We start from the raw sequence: 19,437 nt of genomic DNA on the forward strand, positions 1-19,437 counted from the left end.
ATATTGGCACAGCATAGACCGGCAACTGCATGTAAATAGCAGCACGAAAAGGGGGCGCTTATTAATTGAACTTTGATTTTGACCATTTTTACTTTCATATATGTATTTACATACACTCATAAATTTTATATCGCACAAAAAACAAATTATTTAAGTTTAATTGAATATATTCAACATTAAAAATGACTCCACCATTCAACAAATACATATGTGTATTGCACATGGAAAAATTGTAATCACTGGAATTAATTTAATTTGCACTTTAAATTGACGAGTCACACTTTTTTAACTGGCAACGTTATATTTCCAATAAAGTATGTTTGTGTCCATAACCTCCTTTCTTTGTCTGTCAAATTAAACCTCACTTTGTTAGTTACCGTAGGCGTAAGGTAATAAAGCTTTGTTTATTAGTGACTAATAAATGTTTAAGTCAAAATTAGTTCAATTAATTAAATAACATCCATTCATATTGAATCATAGATGGAAGATATAAAATGAATTATCTTCTTGAATGAACTTACCAATCATTATGATTCGGAATATGATAAGGAAGCAAGTGAAATATTTCACAATAGACGTAAGGCTAAGATGAAACGACAACCCATGACAACTCAGTTTTAAACAAAACTATGTCATCTTTCTTCAAAAATATTTAAAACATTCAATTGCCAACTGAATTATATTCAATTAAAGTTCTTGATACAAGGTCAATTTTTTACAATTTAAGTGCATGATATTCGACCTACAGGAAATAATGTTAAGGTTACCAAGTGAATTATGATTACCCCTTGACGCTTTTTTGTGGAACTCTGTTGCGTTAGTTTTTCTTGAGCATCTTTGAAAGTTTGGATGTCTCGAGAGTGCAACTATCTCGAGTGCATTTTTCCGGTCACCGTGTATATGTTTGTATATTATTGAAAGAAAAACGATTGTTTATTCATTATTATAATATCGTCATCAAATATTTTCGACATCAAATCGTTTTTCAAAGCGATTAAATTTAAAAAAAATGCAAGAGATTGTCTCACTCCATAAAGAAAAGGTCGCCGAATAGTTGAACGTTTTAATTTTTCCATAAAACTCCTTCTCACTTTTGATTGCAACACTAGACAAAGAATAGCATTTAGTAAATGTCGCACTAAAGTCTTTTCCGCAAAAGCGAATCTATTTTTCATTTTATTGCGGTTGTAAATTTTTAATAAAATAGTTTGGGAATGTGTATTATATAACCCCGTTATGACCAGTAGCGCGATTTCGGCCACTTTCATTTGAACTTTTATTCAATGTTTTTCCCGTTGTTTATATTTTGTCTACGACTTTTCTTCAGTCGGTTATCTTTTACGAGCCGCCTCGGAAAAAAAGTTAAATTTTCCCGGTGTTTTGCGGCAAAATGTCGGGATGATTCATTTGGCACCGAATTTCGTGTGAGCTGCTAGCGGCAGCTGGCCGTTACGATCCAAATTGCGGCGATGATGCCGATGATGATTTAATTAGCGACTGGCGATGGCGGCAATTATGGGTTAAATGAAGCCATACTGCCCCCATGAAATTTTCTATATTATAAACGATTGAGTTAAAAAATAATAATAATGAAAATACGTCTAAAGAAATTAAAATGGTTAATCGCTTTTATAACGAACTTTATTGTCCGTCAAATTTTCTATTGTCTTTGAAGATCCTTCGCACAAAGGAAGCTAGCCTTATTGCGGATTAAATTATATAGAAAAAGTAATACTTTTTTAATTAATTTGACAATTTAAGCAGTTAAGAGACAGATGCGTTTTATAGCCTTACTAAGTTTAAGTGCCGAGCTTCATTCAAATTCTGGGATATAGTATACTGTTTAAAATGTTATATATTTATTGAAAATAAAGAAAGGTTATATAGTATTTTGCACGACATATGTCGTCAAACATTGACATAAATATTAAAATTATTATTCAATGCCAAATCACATATGTACAAATACCGATTATTATCAATCATAGAGACATCTATGGACTTGAATTTTGCGAGAAATATGTCAGGGTTGCCAATATGTAAGAACCGTTTCAATGAAATCAGATAAATTGGCAAACTCTGATAGGAGACGGTCGACCTTGGAATCACATATCCAAGGTCTGGCCAGCAGCACAGCCATGTATTGAACCAATGAACACACAGTTGAAAGTATTACACTCTAACCATTGATCTATGCTACTGGTGTTTAAGCTTTATAAAGTGGTCTAAGGTTTTATTTTAATCCACCAAATTATTAAAAATAATAATTGCTTTTCTTCAAACCAAATAATCTTTCTGGCAAAAAATAGTTCAAATAAATTTAAAATATATATAAACCTGTAAGATTATTTAGAACTACTATGCAAAATTTTATTCAGTTAGTTTTTCAGACGGTTTAAATATATGTTTATTATCAATTTATTTAATTTCTGACTATATTTTTTATTATTATAGAATGAATTTTAGTTAACCAAATTTATATGAATAAAGTAGTTCATATCAATAATATTTTGACAAAAAGAAAGTGCTATTAATTACTCTAAACATGAACGGCTACAATATGTATGATGAATGAGAACAATATTCAAACGTTCACTTATTAATAATAAAAACCTTTTAATATAAAAACACTAAGTTGAATATCATCATCATCATTTACAGCCATTCACTATCCACTACTGGATAAAGACCTTCCAACACGCTTCCATTAATATCTGTTTTAGGCAACTCTCATCCATCTAATCTCAAACGTTTTTCTAATTTCATCAACTCATCTGCCCTGCCTTTTACATTCTCTCTGGTACTATTCGAGCACTTCTTTCGTCCATCTATCGTCTGTTCTTCTAGCTGCGTGACTCGTCCATTACCATTTCATTATCTTTACTCGTTCCATTATATCAACTAGCCTTGTCATACTTATTACCCACGTATTCCATTTTCAATCTCTCTTCTCGAATATGCAGCGTTCCATACTTCTTTGAGAGCATTGGGCTTTATGCAGCAGTCTAGCGTTCAATACCCAAGTTTCAGATATGTACATATGTAAAATATGGCATGGACTAATTGTAAGCATATTATGCTTTCGAGCAGAGTGGTCACGGGTTCAAGTCCCACTGCTGGCCAGACCTTGTTTTGTGACTCCGGGTCGATTTTTTATAATCAGAGTTTGCACATTTTTCTGATTTTCATTGAAACATTTCCTGTAAAGTTAGCATCTCCTTTCCTATCTTTCCTACTAATCTCAAGTTATTCAGCGTCTTGAGGTTCGCTAATTTATTTATTTTTTTTTACATATATATATATATACCAGGAAGGCCTTACAGGTAAATCCTCAATGCGCCTTCCTGGCCAATTACAAATTACAATTACAAATACAAATGCAGCATTTTTTATTACAAGTCGTTGAATTGCGAGACACTGAAAAACTCGCAAAATAACGAGACATCTATGAATTGTACATAAATTTTATTGTACATCAATCAAACTTCAAATAGTGGTGACATAGTAGGTAGGAAGGATTTTTAGCCAATTTTTTTTCCGGGAACCGTTTCAACAATGAAATCAGAGAAAATTGGCAAACTCTGATTGGAAACGATCAACCTGGAGTCACAAATCCAGGTCTGACCAACAGCATACTCTGAAAAATTCATTTTCATTCGGGATTGAACCCGGTACCTTCTTGACGCTAAGCAGAAGCTTAACGACCGAGCTATGCTGCTGGCTAATTTGATTATAAAATGCTGCAAAAATTTCTCCATAGATTTCACTGTGGATGTTTGTATGAAATCGCATTGTATAAAATGCTGATGCATGTATATTGATTGTATTGTATCTGTACAAGTGCACTCGTCGCTTTGGAGCGATCTGTAAAAGCTAGTGTTCTATGAAATAAATAAATTTTAAAAATACGTCATAGCTGGGAAGACGCATTGATCGAAGATCTTTTTCTTCAGACACAGTGGCATTTGGATTTAAAAACGGAACTGATTCGCTCAAAAGCATTACATCCTAATTTTATACGTCTCTTTATTTCTTCAAAACTGAAAATATATAAGGATGAAGCTCCGAATTCGATACTGTTTGGTGTATTTAATAGGCGCTAATATGGTTTTCGAAATTTGACTTTGACTAAGACTATACAATGTAGAAAGCTATTATGCATATGTAATTCAATCGTTAGATTAGTATACACACACAGCATACGCGACGTGCACTTTGAGAACCTCTGAATATTCATATATGGCGGAAATTTACATCGATAAATGTTGTCTCTACGTTTGGATGCTCGCACGTGCTTTTCATGCCACTTTAGCCGTTACATACAAATAAATAATCTCTATTACGCTTCCGAACGATTTCTAGGTCATTTTTACAATCAGAACATCGGCTGGATCCGTTGAAGAGTCTCGAAGGTGAACGCATTTGGCCTTGCTCGATGACTAACCGGCCAGAAATGATGACGATGATGATGATGACGAACGTCTACCTTTTATCGGCACCCGATACCATATTCGATCGAGGTCTCTCAATAAATATTTGGGTTTTGGTTATGTTTTTTTGCTTGAGGGTTAACTGTATGGTTAACGTACCCGGTGTGACGAAACTGTACATCTTAACCTTGACATCACTTATCTCATTTCTGTGCACGGTAAGTCGTAAATGTGAGCGTGCGATATATTTGTGTATTATATGTACTACAAAATGTAAATGCGATAGTTTTGAAAGGGGACTGACTGAGATAGTCGTGTTTCGCCTTGTACGGTTTATTAATCTAAATAAGGTGAGTTTGTAGAATGTTTATTATTTATGTAGTTTGTTTATAATTGAATACAGAATGTGTGTCAGATTTATGTGTGTGTGTGTGTGTGTTTTGTGTTATTGTTTCTTCCGTATGAGAATGGTCGAGGCTCGAATGATTAAAGCTCGATTAATGTTTAATGTTTGTTTAATTGTCGTCATCATTTCAATCGGTTTCAATTCAATGTATAATTTTTTTTTCTTCTTATTATGATGTGTGTACGATTTTAAGATGTTATGGTGTGAAAATGTGATACAGTACGGTTCAATGCTAATGGAATGTTAAAAATTTGTTTAGATTATTCAATGTTTATATGTTTATGTATTTTATCATCATTCATCTTTTACTTCTGGCTGAATGCGTCTCCAACACGCTTTCATTCTTGTCTTTTTGGAGAAATGCTCTTCTAGATATTCCTTAATTCGTCTGCCTATCTCACTTCTGGATATCCAAGGGTTATTTTACACTCAATTTGAGAATGTTTGTCCACCTTTCGAACCGAATAGCTATTATAGTCTTACCAAACATGGTTCAGACATGGTTATTCACTGTTTGTCTTTCTTCTTCTATGTTTCTTCTTTTTTTCATTCAATGCAAAGCTTTGCATCATTTGTGGCAAAGTACATTGACCGGAAATTCTCTTCACGGCATTAATTTTCCCAAATGCATTTCATCCCTATAAGGAATTCCAAAAATACCGACACTTGTCACTACTGGTACTACCGAAAAACTTACCGGCATTGGTTTATTCAAACATTTGGTGCAGTAAAATTTCAGTAATTACCAATAAAATTATAAATGTTAATCATTTATTGTTTTAATCAAATGCTTTTATTTATTTTAGTTTTTTTTTATATAAAATGTTATGAAAAAAAATTAAATGAATTCTTGCGTGCTCCTTGCGTTGAAGATTTTTTGTGTGGAAGGAATGGTTTTAGATTTTAAATATTATATATTCATATTCATAAATTTCATATAATTTTTAAGTGAAAATATAGGTTTCCGATAAAATCGGAAAGCGACGAGGCTTTTCATTGTTAGCAGACAGTTATAAATCAATATTTGGATACCGAAAGTAAAAAAAGACCCTAGTAAAAAATCAATAATCGGTTTTATAGCAGAAATACGCTATATAATACATGCACATATGTATGTATGTATGTATGTACATATATGCAAACGACAATCTTTTAAAATATGGTCCATGTCCCCAAAGTCGTTTTTCAACTGTGTTTGCTACCAGAAAGTTTGTATTCGTTGTACAATGTATTGACATAAACTAAAAAATTAAGTATTAAAGCACTTACGTATTTTTTTTATTTCCTATACGATATTTTCAGCATAGTTTATCTTTGATTTTACAATTATGATACGCTTTGAACAGGAGGTTAAAAATAATGTTAAATGACCCGTTATATTTGAAAGTGGCAAAAGTCCAATTTTCAATTCCAAAAACACTATTTCTGTTTGATTTAATTTACAAATTGCTATCACTGCTTTTAATTCGATATGTCCAAAATCTCGGAAAAGCAGAATAAACGTATTATAGGCCACCAGTATGTTTAAATATTGTTAAACATAAAACATTATTTTTAAATTAAAATTTTGACTCCTTTTTTGACTAATCTATGCAAACTAGCCGATATAACTTTTTATTTTAATTTTTTAATTCAAAAAATTTAAACTAACATAAAATACGTAGAAAGTCTTATATTTCAGTACTAACGATCGTACCGAAGGTTGGATTTTGGTTAAAAAATAACCGGTAGTACCGGTATTGGACTCTTAATCCTAATTCAACATTAGATCTACTTATTTTAGCTATATTTGTACATATGTATACATAGATTTATGCATCTATGTATATATATATATATATATATATATATATATATATATATATATATATATATATATAGATATATGTATATCAAATCAATGTTTTTCTGTCTGTCTGGAACGGGAACGGGAACGGGAATGGGAACGAGAACGGGAACGGGAATTGCATGCGTTATTGTGGCATTACAACCCATGCCGGGTTCAGCTAGTATTATATATAATAAAATGCTTGAATATATATAAATCCTTAACATTTCCGTACAAAAGATGACTATGTACTATCAATTAGAAAATTCTGCGATAATGCACATTTTAATTTATTCATAAATGTTGCCTTTCAAGTTTAAAAAAAAAATTACTATATACGTATCGGCCTTTCACTGTGCGTTGCGGAATTGAGGTATTTAATATATAAATTCAAAAAAAAAATTCACTAACCGGCGTTGCTCGGTTATGAAAGTTAAAAAAAAATGGTTTCGAGCTATCTCAAAAACCATCTACGGTTAGTGTAAGATATGGATTATACATAAATATGTTGGAAATTAAATTTGATGGTATTTAACGTTGATTTGCATAGTAGAAAACAATCATTTTTTATTATAAGGCCAAGAATGATGCAATGTTCATATTAAAAATTCTGAACCCACGCCCTGAAAATACCTCTAAAACATAATACAAATTAAAATAAGTCAATGTTTTTCTTTAATGATATGAAACTCAATGATTCACAACACAAACCCTCAACTTTTATATACAATACTTTCCGAGCGATTCTGTATTCCCGGTCCTCGTCATCGCGACAATACAATCATGCTCATACGTTTATATGCATGTACATATGTGTCATTTTGCAATCATCATCATGTACCCAACTGTCATTACAAAGCCGCTGCTGGAGTGGGATTTTAGTATTGTTGCGATCACTGTAGTTGTTGCTGTCGACCGGCAAAGTAGTCTTCCGGTCGTTGTGCTGCGCGTGCGCACAAAAACCGCGCCAAATTCAAAACATCATCGTTTACAACCGTGTGAAATGCAGTACGCTGTCAAGCTGTTTCTTCTGACTGCTTTTTTCTACTTGTTGATCAACGTGTCGCGAATTTTCTACGATAAAATTGCGAACTGAGTGACGCGCGTGTTGTGTGTCTGTGTCAGTGTGTTCAAGTGACTTAATTACCGTTATATAAATAATTTATTTCTACGTAAGAAAAGGTCAGTAGAGATTATCTTATCGATATTGAATTTGAATAATATTAATTCGCTCGTTTACGATGAGCGACACTTGTGAATGTTAGTTTTTATTATTGCACGTCGAGGTTTGGTCGTTGGAACGATTATTTTATACAATTTTTATCGCGGTTGAATTCGATTGTAAATAACACAATATTTGAACGGAAAATGTAATGGAAGATAAATAAAAGCGGAGTGAAATTCCGCTTCCGTTTGGTGGAATTTATTATTGCTCTTTAAAATACAAACATTGAACTGTTTTTTTCGTAATAATTTCCATATTTCTGTATAAAAATTTTTTCAATTTATTTTATTCTACGAATCTTTTCACTTTATTTTAATAATATTCCATTGTGATAATTTCACGTAATCTTTAATTTATTAAGTGACCCAAATCCAGTATACATATATGTATATGTATATATATTTTTACTTTATCTGTGTACGTAGTAACAGTAGATGAAGTTTTGCGATCATGCGAAAATTCGAACTCGAGATTTTGACTGATTCGAACTCGGATCACTTATCACGTTTTCATGATCTGTAAAAAATGTGTGTGTCTGTGTATTTTGGGTATTTTTTGAACACTGTTCGTCCTATCAAACAAAAACTCAATATCGATTATTGAAATTCTTTATTGAAATTGAAAGAATTGAAAATCTTATCGGTTCCTTTTATTTTTTAAAGTTGACCGAAAATGGTACCTCTCCTTATAGATGTCCTTTATTTTAAGTTCTTGAATTCAATTATCTCCCAAACCGCTTATTTTATTTTAATAAGAAGCAAATATTGCGATACGTTCTGAAATAAATTTTAAATTAAATTTTGCAAAAGTTTCCGACTGCTGTTAATTATACGGATGTAATTAAGATAATTTCGTTGTTTATAACACGTATTTAAATTAATTATGCCGACTTTTCTCCGATTTCATATTACAATATATGTACATACATATACATACATATGTATGTGACAGATAAGTGAAATTTCGAAAACAACTGTCAAAATGTCTACATTTACTGTTTGAATATTAAAGATAGTTTATCGGCATACTGTGGTCTGTGTGTATAATAAATATTGGGATTGGATAGATACATATAATAAGTAACAACATTACGGATGCGAACTCTATAAAAATTTAAAATAAAAATGCCTATCTACATATGTATAATATATTTTCCGAAAAAGATAACAAATATGAAAGGAAGCATTCAATATGGTTTACTAATATGCATACAATGATTCATTTTAATAATAATTTTACTAGGATTTGAATAGTATACATATGTAGGTGTAAAGATTCATTTGAAATTTGTTAGTCTAATTTGTAATTCATTCCGTAAGAGTAATATAACGTCATCGCATATACTTATTTGCTTCGTTTTGCGAATCAATTATTCGGTAGCTCGTACTACGCGAATGGAATATCAATTTGTCACGGGGAAAGCATCAAAGGAAACCTGCCCAAAGATGGTTTTAAAAATTTATAAAAAATATATTGTCACGCTTTTCCGGTTGTCGAATTCGGAAGCGAGGATGAATGTACTGAAATTTTATTATCGCATGATGGATCGTCCGTCGAGTTTTAAAGTCTACATAGAACATGTGCTCGGTTATGAAAGTTCCCAAGACATGTCTCGGTTAATTGCCAAAGTTTAGCTCGGGGTTTTTTATGGTGTTACGTAAAAAAATCAGAATATCAACGTGATGTTTTATGTGCGTGGTAGAAAAAACTCTTACTTTTCGTAGAATGACGTCTCGTTTGTCGTCCGGTGCGATGACAACTGTCTTGACACATGTTTCAGACATGTCTATCGTTTTTCAGGCGCTAAAAGCTGAGGCATTTCGATCTACAATGAGTTATTGCATATGTGGTGATAATTTAATTAAAATCGTCTCGAATGGAGTTCGGTTTGGAGGTAAATTTGAACTGCACTGTGAATTAAATTATTGTTCTGAAGTGAATTTGTATATTATATATACATATATATGTATATATACATATGTATGCATGTCGTATCTTTCTAATAACACTGTTCGACACGAAAAATGGTTCAGAGACGAGATATGACTTTTCTTATAGATCTATGCCCAGTAAACACGAATCTGGTAATAAAAAATGTTGATTGGCTCGAGATTCAGAGATATATGTGTTTTTTAAATCGCGCGATTTTTCTATATCTTGGTGTTGTTCGCTCGATGTCTCAAAATCTGTCAATTTCCTGTTCAAAATGAATATTGAAATCTATAGTCGGGTATTTTATCTTCCATTTTTAGTACTTTCTAGCTTTCAAATCTCTCTAAATAGTCATCCAGTTCAAATAAAAAATCAAAAGTACGTATTTTCACTTGGGATTTTTTCCTACTGTTATTACTATTTTTTATTGAGTATTTTCTATTGAAACATGTTTATTGAGATAGTCTTCTGACCACACTATTTTTTGTTTTCGATTAAAAGGGTTAATTGGAAGTGTGCTGAACTTTAAATCGGTAAATTCTTGTGGATTAATAACAAAAATTCGTTTATTTTATCGAGGGAAGCCAGTTATCAATTTAATAGATACTAATTCAATGACCATTATCTATGTAATTAATACATTATTTTTCGTGTTAGTTCTTCTATATCTTCTATTATTTTAACGTTAGTGTTTGTGGTATAATAGGATTTTTTTTAAACCTCATAATACTTTTTTTATAAATACATTTTTTTAACTAAAGCCTAAAAGCAAATAGTGTTTTAGTAATTTGTGCAATTTATTTGTTTGTTTTAAAGTTTTGAGTATTGTGGGAATTCTCAATGCACCACAATGATCGAATATAATCAATGGTTACTGTGTTATGCTTTTAATTGTGTTGTCACGGGTTCAATCCCTGGCTATGCTGCTGGCCAGACCTTGGATATGTGACTCTAAGGTCGATCGTTTCCCATCAGAGATTGACAATTTATCTGATTTCATTGTTGAAACGGTTCGTCATCAAACTCTCAAAACCATTCCTAACCACAATGTCACCAATATTTGAATATGATTTCAAATTTTTAATCTACAAATTTATGTATATATATATATATATATATATATATATATATATATATACAAGTTTAATACTACAGGTGTCGCTCATGGCCAACCCGTAAAGGCATCATGGGAAAATATAAAATTTATTTAATATGATCATAATGATTGTTTGTAATTAATTGCGGATTACTCTAGATTTTGAGTAGTTAGTATTGAAGGCATTGCATTTTTTTCTATTTTGTAATGATGATTGAATATTGGGTATATTGAGGACATGCCACGTATGACTTTGCATTTCGCAGTCTCTGTGTGAGGAGCCCATTGTATTGTCTTGTCTAACACTATTCTTAACTATTTTATTTATTTTTGATTGCCATTTCGGAATTTTCATTTTCGCCATTTTTGGATTGCCACTAAAGAAGATCGCGTTTATTTTGGATTGATCAATTTTCCACTTAGTGAAGTGTTCCGTTATTGTTTTGACAGCGAGTTCAAGGTTTCGTATACATTTAAAATCGAGTACTAATTTCGGTCTCAGTACATTTATACACTTATTTTCATTTGAAATATTATAATACATAATACATATAAGATTTAATTTTACTAATCTTTTTTTTCGTGTAAATTTACTAAATATGTATATACGAAATATGTACTAAATATATATTTCGTATATATTGCGAGTATAAACTAAGAGGAGTTGTATACATAACTAGAGTATATGTAACATTCCAAATTAATTATAAGTTCAAATTTGTACCAATCTAGAACTGTGCTGGGATGTACATATGTAGTACCTATAATATAATCGGGTTAAATGGGTCAACTAGTGCTTGTCAGTCTGACGGGATTACATCGATTAATATTAATGGTACTCTGTAAAGAATTTCTCGATTTATACGCACAGCACATACCAGCATCCATTCATCAATTGATTAATTCAAACACACACCTATGTAACTAACTACCTGTACGATAATTATTTCTCGTAGAAAATGAATCACAAATTCCACTACCTACGTTCATACGAATGAATCACGAAACACTAGCTAAGGTAACCGACCAACCGGCTAAGAAGTGTGACTCAATCTTTACGAGTCCATTTAACCTCAGTTAAGAGTTTCATTGAACTATTGTTAAGACGGTTTCCTGTTTGTTCTTACATAACGTATTGTATATAATTGATGATTGGGAAAAAATGTTGAAAAAAACTGATTTAAATTGATATCGAAAGCAGTCTGAGGCTAATCGATTCGGGTCAAGAGCGAAAACGTGACATTTGCTCGCATTGTAAACAATAAACATTGCATACAATACGCTTTATTTTGTTGATGAGTTTGTATTTGGTCGATAAAATACACACACGTGTTGTGAATGTAATATAAAACAAGTCGGTAAATTTATGATTAAATATTTAAATTATTTCGTTTGGATTTAGATGTTGTTCGCGATTGAAAGCAAGCACTTGAATAAATATAATATAACATTCTCGTTCGATTTTGACACACTTGTTGTATAAAGTCTATGTTTTATTATATGTACGTGTTCTCTTATGACGATTTTAGTTTCTATTTTTAAATATGTATGTATCGATGTAGCATCTCTTGTTATAATGTTACGCTTTACGCTCTGTCGATTGCTAAATTGTATGATTGATTATATTGTGTGTTTTTGTTTATGCGCTGTTGCTGTTATTATTATAATATTGTGATATGTCTTACAAATATTTCCGCTTTTTTTTGCCGATTTGATTCATCGGTGTGGTGACAGGTTGTTGTAAAATTGTAATGAAAAGCTGACGCGTGCATAATTTGAACAATGTCACGTATTCGAATCGAACATTATTCCTCAGTTTCAATCGTGCCTTTCACTGTGTCTTAGTCTTGTTTGAAATATTGATTATTGCATTGAACTGTGGAGAGATTGTTTAATATTTTACAACGCAATTGATAAGAAAGTAAAATTTGATGAGTCAAACGTCGAGATGGCTATGAGTAACATTGAACATATAATACATGCATATGTATGAGTAGTAATTATTCATATTGAGTAATAAAATAATTTAATTTTTTTATCTCTCCTATTATACATATGTATATTATACCGTATATATGTATGTACATATGTATATAAATGATATCTTAAAATAAATGGCATTAAGCAGGCAGTTTTTAATGAAATGTCAGATCTGACATATTTGGCCAAAAATCAATATATATCGTGTATTACATTACATGAAGCTAGACGCCAAATTTGAAATTTATATATACATATGAGAGTTAAAACTATAAATATTTAAATATTAGAGATAACGAGAACCTATAGAGCAAATTTTATAAAATATAGAGTGAATTATAGTCGTTTAAACAATTAAAATCTGATGGCCATATCAAGGCGAAAAGGTTGAAGATAGATTATGGTAGCTTGCCGTACCGTCATAGACGTCACCGTACCCGAGATTCTGGATATTTGATACGCATTGTATACGATATTTTATCTCCAACGTAATGGCAGACGATACGTTAACGTATATTGATGATCAAAATCAGCAATATGGCAAAGTATGAAAACGATCGGATAAGAGATAAGAGATATAAAAAATGACCACTAACACGAAAACCATGTGAACTGTATAAGAGGTAAGTAAAAAGGTTTTACCTCTTAAAGAAAATTTAGTTATCTTTTAAATACGAGAATGGGTAAGAGTATGGGTGGCTCAAAATGTTCTAAACGAAATGAGCTATCAACTCTTTAAGGCTTTGCACTCAGCTTAATAACATCCTGTATATGTTTTTCCGGGCTAATATATTATATAATATGTACATTCATACATAAATACATATTGTATTAAACAGTATACCTAACAATAAATATACGTATAGTGAAATATATAAAAAAATAAATATTTAATAAAATAATAAAATTTGAATCAAATAATTCATCTAATGAAACTATGAAGATATATAATATATATGTATAGTAATTTTGGAAAATTTGCTTCCGTATGTATGTACATATAATACAAGGTTGTGGGAATTTTTAATATTAGGAAAAAAAACAATAAGGTATTCAGTTGTATTCATATCTTCAATATTAATAAATATGTACATTATGAATATGCAACATCCGGCGTTTGGTTTGAAAATAATGTTTTTTTCCAATCAAGTCTGTAATTGCAATGATCTATTGCCCATAAATATATTTATATTTATATTTGTATATTTACAAAAAAAATTTGTAGACGCTTAAATTTCAATTACATATAAAATTTATATTTAAAATTACTGGAGAGACTTTTAGAAAAGTACGAGCATATTATACATACTCATATAATTGGTGGATATATGATATTGGATAGGTCATTTAACCAGCCGTGGATATCAACATCAATTATGATATTGATGTTGAAAGCCGCGCCACACCTTTTTGAGTGCCAAGCATTTCCTTGCACAAAACAACAATACGAAAATCCACACACTAATTTTAAATTCACTCACTGTAAAATCAACAATTGCTCACTTCTTTCAATGTAATAGACACGCTAAGGTACTAATGAATTGTCAACACTGTCTATTTAAGTAGCGTCGAAATTGATCGCAGTATCAAATTGAAATTCCAAACACAATGACGCTAATCGCCTTCTAAAAAAAGCCCATTCAAAACGTTCACATTGTAAATTTTGTGAACCGTTCATTGTATTCAAATTCACGGTGGCATAAAACCCACTCGTCGGTTTAAGATCAACTCGGTGCTACTCTTAATAGGTGTAAATAATATCTCGTAAATCGTAAATTCAATTCTGTCCACTTTTACGCTTCATTGAGGAGATTTTTACCGTCCAATTGTCATCATCATCTCCACCTACTGTTACATACTTTCTTTCGGAATGAACCGTCAGACGTTTATCAATTAAGTCAATTGCATGACGTGTCGCCTATGTATGTACCTATATGTACTTTGTAAGAGAATATTACGTTCAGATGCCAGCAGAGATGTACTAGGATTTTTTTTTTGGTTTTGAAAGATATTACAGTCAATTCTGAACAATTGGTGCATCCAATTAGATGCAATTAAATTTCATAATACTTTAAGAAGGAAGCAATTTGTGCGTGCTCTCGCCTCGGTTTTAATTGCCCTTCTAAATAGTCTGCAAATAGAAAGTAATATGTTGTTTGAGACTTAATGAATTGATAATGAAAGGACGTACCTTTATTATATATACAATATTAGTAATGAATTTTCAATATATTTTTAATTAACTTCTAATCGAATCGTAAAAGTGAGTGAAATTCATAAAATATATACTTTCATTTTTACATAAAATCTGCCTGAATATTTTTTAACAACGCAAAGGAGTAATGATAAAAATGATTTTAATTTAATATAAAAATGTATAAGTCATTACTTTGGAAGGGACTGTCAGCTACAAAAGTTTTTTTTTTATATTATTTAAAATTATATAACTTTTCCTAGGATATAAAGATATACTATGCTTTAATTTCCTCTTCTTCTTATCCTTCTCTTTCCAATTTTAAGTATTTGATCTTCCAAGTAAGGGCTTCAAGCTATTACAATCATTTGCCATTTCCTTTTGTCCATATATAAAAGCACAAATTATGTATTATAAAAAAACTGGAAATGCCTCCCACGCCACTAAAAATAAATGACAAAAACATTGAACTAGTGCATCAATATAAATATTTAGGATGCTGGTTGAACGACCAATGGGACCATTCACAAGAGATTAAAATCAGAATAGAGATGGCGCGAAACGCTTTCTTCAAGATGCGTGATCTCCTCTGCAATAGAGGTTTCAATCTTGACCTAAGGATGAGAATTCTACACTGCTACGTTCTATCAGTACTTCTTTATGGGGTCAAATCCTGGACCATGACTCAAGCTACAGAGAAAAAGCTGGCAGCATTTGAAATGTGGTGTTTCAGGAGAATGTTGAGGATCCCCTGGGTGGACAGAGTCCGAAATGAAGAAGTGTTGAAACGAATGAAAATAAAACGAGAGTTATTAAGCGTCGTGAAGCGCAGAAAACTCGAATACCTGGGTCATGTGATGAGAAATCCGAAATATGAAATCATACAGCTCATATTGCAGGGGAAAGTACAAGGGAAAAGAAGCGTTGGTAGAAGACGCATCTCATGGATGGGCAATCTCCGTGGATAGTACCAATGTGACTCCACAACACTTTTCAGGGCAACCATGGATAGAGAGAAGATATATGTCATGATATCCAACCTCCTACGAGGAGAGGAATAAAAAAGAAGAAGAAGATGTCTCTAAGAAGCAAAATCGCCAAAGTTTTATTTTAGTAGATCGGTTCGATCGTGTCGACTATAACGCGTATTATATTAAAATAAATACAATATTTAATTTTTTTTTTATGAAAAATATTATCAATTTCAATTAAACATAAAAGATGACCTGATATAATATTAAAAATAATGATTCTTTCCACTTTGGAGACGAGAAAAATGAGATGTGATCTAATTGAAGTTTATAAAATTATAAATAATAATTGCAATGATTATCCTCTGATAATCCTCCTTGCATTTCCAAATAACAATCATCTGAGGGGTCAAACTCTCGGACTACAAAAAGATACGCATTCACTTCAAAATAATTAGAGAATCCTTCTTTTCAAATATAGTGGTTATAAAATGCGGAATAGTCCAGCGGAATATCTAATGAATTAGTTACTTCTGGTACTTAATCCTTTTTAAAAATATACCTGACGATTTCTTAAAATAAATGGATTTTTGCAGTTTATTTTTTTGTATTTTTTAATTGTTTATTTTATCTTATTTTTTATTTTTTAATTGTTTATTTTATTTTTCTCTATTTTGAGTTCCTTATTTATATATTTTTTTGTTTTTTTATCATATATTATAGTTTTTGTATAACTTTTTATTTTATTAAGAAACCTGTTGGATATATTGGTTATGCCGCCTTTCCCAAGTATTCTTAAATAATAAAAAAATTCATTGACCACAATGGCTAAATTGACTAAAAAAAGTAAAAAAAAACCATACCAAGGTTGATCACATCAAAATTTTCAACATGCGTATCTCTTCGTGTTAATTTAAATAGTTGTATTGAAAATTTAAAAATGAATAAAATCCCTTAGAGTTTTATAGTACATGTTTAAAAATGCTTAGATCAATACAGATGCTATGAATGGTCCTATAAATTTATTTAAATAGTCTATCGGATGCTTAGTCGATTTCCTGCAAGTCGCACATACACAGTCTGTGTTCGTATTACATATGTATGTGTATGGATGTTCAGGTTATCGAGTGTGGCTTTGTAATCTGAAAAGAGGGTATATTTTAAGTTGGACCGGCATGTGGGTTTGAGTTCACGACCCTTTTGTTTAATTAGACTTCACACGAATGGCCTTAAATGAATGGATGGACAAACGGCTAAATTGTAACGAATTGTGTGCGTGCCTTAATAGCCGCTAATTACACGTCAAATAGATATGACGCAACGATGCGAACGAAAGGAAAAGAAAGTTTAATTATATTAATAATCCCCAATTTGTATTTTCGACGCAGAGTTACGTCTATTCACGACGCTGTGCAAATATGAGTATGAAAAAATTAAAAATTTAGACACTAGAACTTGTCTCTTTGTGGGTGCGGTTGATTATTTGGATCGTATCGACCTGCTCGTTCTTTGTCGTTGGGCGTCCGACGCTTGATTTATAACATTTGACCTTTTTTCCGCTCCCGAGGAGGCTTTGTCTCGTCTTTTGTCCCTCGTAAGGCTTCTGTGTGTACGTACCCACTCACTGAAATGTCCAAAAGAATGAAAAACTTACAAAAGGACAATGATTCGCAGGCGTCCGAGCCAGATCGGTCGTCTCTTACGATACATTAGGCTGATGTATGATATCGCATTTGAAAATTTTATCTATTTTTTGTATGTATAATATCGAAAAAAATAATAACAAGTTGTCTTTTCTGGTATGCTAGAGAGTTTGAACCGAAATTTTCACGAAAATGATACGTTTAGATAGTTTGAGCTGGGACAAAACGAGCGTCACTCTTTTGCGTGTTGTTTGCTGAGGGAAAATAATCTGTTGAAAATAAGATAATAAAATAAAAATTAAATGTGAATAAAAAGCACACTTTAATACTGCGAATAGAAGAATAGATGGAAAACATTTCGTTCTATTCATATTAAAAATGTGTGCTTTTTATTAAAATGTCTGATTGGTTTGAATGAAATTCTAGGTATATTAAAAAATATGTTTTTTCTTCTACTCAATCAATTACGGCAAACTTTGCGCGATCATCCTGTTTAATTTATCTCTCCAATTTAAGCTCTCTTAAACCACTTGATTATATTCTCCAAAAAATAAATAAAAGATCGAGAACTTTCGATAAAAACAAACTTCTAAGCAATAAATCAACCGGTGTACTTAGTAATTATTTCACTTTAATACTTAATTACGTAGATTAGGAATTTTTTTAATTAAGTGAATGAATAATGCAGTATCTTTTGATGTACTTTTGTTAAATGGGGTTTAAATTAAAAAAAAAAACAATGAAATACTGTGTGGTAGGATTACGAATAGGAAACTATGACCTTTTTAATCTTATGATATGTATATATAAATTGAAACAGACACGAATCATATTAAAGGGGGTTTTTTTTTGTAGATAGACATCGAATATTTCGTGTCCAATCATTCGAATATAAGGCAGCTTTTTTTCAATCTTTCAATATACCTATACTATCAATAGTCCGCGTGTTGCATAAGAGATTTTCCCTTGCGAGTTTCCTCTATTAGATAGGAAGCACGAGCAAGGAAAAGCCTTTTGTGTCGGTTCTTCCCTGGTGACGTTACAGTGCAACGTTGCATCCGTGACACAGGACCAATAATGCGAGCAAAATAAAATGCAATTGAAGTAAATAGAGTGCAGCGAGAGGCTCTCGATACGGAACCTCAGGGTAGCAATAATATAAAAACGTGCATCACAGTGGAGGCACTTGCAGCTTTCAAAGCTCCGTGGTGTGAATTTCATTTTGAAACACTTGCTTCATTTCATTTCCATTTAGATTTGAATAATTTAATTTTCCAATTGCTTCATTTCGTTCCCGTATATACAACGTATGTACATACGTATATATATCAACTAGGGATCCCAATCGAATATTCGAGTATTCAAATTATTCGTCTGATTTTTCAGCCATTCGTTATTAGAATATTTCATCAACTATTCGAATATTATTCGTGTATATATTTTCCGTGTATAACTAAATACACAAAATTAACATGAAAATAGTGATGACGAAGAAGCCGACGATTATGAAGAAAATTATCATATAATGTGGATAATTGTGATAAAAATCAGCTGATAACTAAAAATAAAACTATCATTGATTGATCTGTGTATTGATTAGAAGCTTGTATTGGTTAGAAAGTTTGTTTTGGAGAAATAAACAATGAAATTTGAGGTTATGGGTTGCTGTTGAACTAATTGTATGTGATGTATGTATGTATGTAAGCTTATTGTAAAAAACTAAATGTATGTA

At 31.4% G+C, this 19,437-nt stretch overlaps 2 protein-coding genes across 5 annotated transcripts in view; one reads left to right on the forward strand and one right to left on the reverse strand.

Annotated features, from left to right (window-relative positions):
* The window catches only part of LOC143908981 (G-protein coupled receptor moody), a 231,153-nt gene extending 221,476 nt beyond the window's left edge, over window positions 1-9,677 (reverse strand). Inside the window, exon 1 of the mRNA XM_077426844.1 lies at window positions 9,605-9,677. The gene's annotated coding sequence lies outside the window, so the exon portion shown is untranslated. The remainder of the gene's footprint in view (window positions 1-9,604) is intronic.
* moody (G-protein coupled receptor moody) overlaps window positions 4,712-19,437 on the forward strand; it is a 101,984-nt gene continuing 87,258 nt past the window's right edge. For 2 of the 4 annotated variants that reach the window (XM_077426851.1, XM_077426853.1), the window contains exon 1: window positions 4,712-4,780. The gene's annotated coding sequence lies outside the window, so the exon portion shown is untranslated. Of the gene's footprint in view, window positions 4,781-7,544; window positions 7,847-19,437 lie in introns of those variants that run through there. The other 2 variants (XM_077426850.1, XM_077426852.1) reach the window with 1 other exon arrangement.

Source organism: Arctopsyche grandis, chromosome 3, assembly GCF_051622035.1.
Source record: "Arctopsyche grandis isolate Sample6627 chromosome 3, ASM5162203v2, whole genome shotgun sequence".
Classification (NCBI taxonomy): domain Eukaryota; kingdom Metazoa; phylum Arthropoda; class Insecta; order Trichoptera; family Hydropsychidae; genus Arctopsyche; species Arctopsyche grandis.